This window comes from Adiantum capillus-veneris, chromosome 4 (assembly GCF_014529385.1).
Source record: "Adiantum capillus-veneris isolate H3 chromosome 4, ASM1452938v2, whole genome shotgun sequence".
In the NCBI taxonomy this organism is placed as follows: Eukaryota; Viridiplantae; Streptophyta; class Polypodiopsida; order Polypodiales; family Pteridaceae; genus Adiantum; species Adiantum capillus-veneris.
In genome coordinates this window covers 38,720,523-38,723,588 of record NC_140934.1, presented here as the reverse complement: position 1 = coordinate 38,723,588, position 3,066 = coordinate 38,720,523, and positions in this window count along the sequence as shown.

Sequence of the window (3,066 nt, the reverse complement as noted above, 5' to 3'; positions counted from 1 at the left end):
GACTCCATATGGTTTTGGCAGGTAGCCCACAAATATAAATGGAAACTGTAAAAGAAGGCACACCCAGCTTATAAGAAAGGCATCAAGGTTTGGATAGATGTGTACAAAGAAGGCCAGTGGCTTGCACAATATGATAATAAAAAGGTATGCTAATTGTGTTATGTGGGTATGCTAGTTAGCATAAATGGTATGCTAAATAGCATACACAATTTTCTAATTAGCATACCTTTTGCCGGTTTTCAAGGAGAAGAGATGACAGCTTCCTGTATACTGTGTATGCTAATGCTAATTAGCATACTGTTTATGGTGATTAGCATAAACTTATATATGCTAGTTAGCATAAACAATATGCTAATTAGCATAACTATGTTGGTTTTTAAGGAGAAGAGATGGCATATTTTTGTATACTATGTATGCTGATTAGTATACTATGTTTTGAGTGGAATGCTAATAAGCATACTGTTTATGCCAACTTGCATAAACAGTATGCTAGTTGCTGGTTTAAGAAAGAAGAGATGGCAGATTTTGTTAGGAAATAAGACGTAGCTAAATAGATAATTGAGTAGATTACTTAATGGAGAGAGACAAATTTACATACACGAGATTATAGAGTAGAGAGAGAGAGAGAGTACACACGATATATGTATCCACGGGAAAGCAGCCACTCAATGGATTTAGTACTTCAAAACAAGAAGTAGTTTACAAAGGGATTATACCCTTAATGGAGCTCCCACCTTGCTTCACTCTCACCACCTCACACTCACCTTGTTGCATCAACTTCACACTATGAAATGTGTGTAGAAATGGCCTCCTTTTATAGGCCAAAAGGGCTGCCCTCTCTCATGAGTGGCAGCCATGTGTAGCCACCCTTGTGTAGATAAGTCCAAATCGGACCCTCCAATCCGCCCATGTGTGGCCACCCTTGAGAAGACAAGTCTGCATTTGAATTCGGCCATCGGCCACCGGCCATTGACTTCCGACCACCGGCCAACCGAAGGTTGTTTTCCGACCACTTTCCGGCTGCCGTCCGGCCATAATATTCCGGCGAGGGAAACAAAAAGTATCGGGGGCTTCCGCCCCCGAGGCCCCTAAAGTTGCCCCTGTTTTTTGACTGTGAAAATTTTGGTTTCCAGTGAGTGATTTACCTTCACGCACGATGGCTTCTCCTCATAATGGGGGCCTTACAAATGTGCGCTTTTACCACTGAAAATTACAAGGGTAAATCAGGCTCCATAATCAACAGATTTTTGTATATTGTGTATGCTAATTAACATACCTTTGTTGGTTTCAAGGAGAAGAGATGGCAGCTTTCAGTTCACTGTGTATTCTAATTAGCATACTGTTTATGCCAGTTGGCATAAATAGTATGCTAATTAGCATACCTTTGCTTGTTTTAAGGAGAAGAGATGACAACTTTCTCTATACTGTGTGGTCTAATTAGCATACTATGCTATGAGTGAAAGTTAGCACAAACAAAAATGCACAATATACTAATTGAAGGTATGCTAATTAGCATACTATGTATGCTAATAAGCATACTATTTTTGCCAATTGGCATAAATAGTATGCTAATAAGCATACCTTTGCTGGTTTCAAGGAGAAGAGATACAGGTCTCTGCATCCTGTGTATGCTAATTAGCATATTGTTTATGCCAATTCACATTCTATGGGTATGCTAATTAGCATAGTTAACTGGCATAAACAATATGCTAATTAGCATAGGTTTGCTGGTTTCAAGGAGAAGGGATGGCAGCTTTGTGTATACTGTGTATGCTAATTAGCATACTATACTGAGTGGAAGTTAGCACAAAAAAAAATGTACAGTATGCCAATTGAAGGTATACTAATTAGCATATTGTCTATGCCAATAGGCATAGAAAGTATGCTAATTAGCATACCTTTCCTGGTTTTAAGGAGAAGAGATAACAACTCTCTATATACTGTGTATGCTAATAAGCATATCATGTATGCTAATTAGCATATTGTATGCTGGTTTCAAGAAGGGATGGTAGCTTTCCATATACCGTGTATGCTAATTAGCATACTATGCTGTGAGTGGAAGTTAGCAAAAACAAAAATCCACAATATGCTAATTAGCATACCATGTATGATAATTAGCATATTGTTTATGCCAATTGGCATATACAGTATTTTGTTTGCATACCTTTGCTGGTTTCAAGGAGAAAACATGGCTACTATGGTATGCTGTGAATGGAAGTTAGCACAAACAAAAATGCTCAGTATGCTAATTAGAATGTATTCTAATTAGCTACTGTGAGTATGCTAATTAGCATACATGGTATGCTAATTAGCATACATGGTATGCTAATTAGCATACATGGTATGCTAATTAGCATACTATTTTGGCTATGTTAGCTTAAACTGTCTACTAACTAGCATAAACATTATGCTAATTAGCATACCTTTGCCGATTTCCAACGAGAATGTATACAAATTCAATGTTTACAAGACGCCAATAGTACACATAGTATTGTCTTCAAAAAAAGAATAGTACAGGATCTGATCATTACTATCTAAAGTGAATGTCGGAATAGTTACAAACATTGGAAAGACAATTTACACATTTCCCTCATAATGTTACAAAACTGTAGAGAGCCTCCTACTCTGGACAAGATCGTGGTTTAGCACGCTTATACACTCGCTTTTGCCCAGTGTCCGTTTGCTTCTTTGTTTGCTGAGCTTTTGGGTCTTGCTCTCTTTCTTCTTCTTGCTAAGCTTTTGGTTCTTGAACCTCTCTTTCTTCTTCTTCTTGTTGCTGCTTCTCTAATTTGTCCCTCTGTAGCCTCTCTCCCTTATGTCTTTCAACTTCTTCATCAGCCTCCCTTTTGTCTCATACGGATGGCTTCATTACGCTGGGCCTCGTTGCAGCGCTGCATTTTTTATTCCAGCTTCCTGATCACTTGTTGTGAAAAAAAATCTGGGGCAGTATCAAACACATTTTCAGCTGTATATGCTACACGATTCTCTGATTGTTGCAGCCATAGGAATAGCCAACTGCTCAAAGTATCTATCAAGAAGTTTTGCCATTGTTCTTTGGTATGGTCC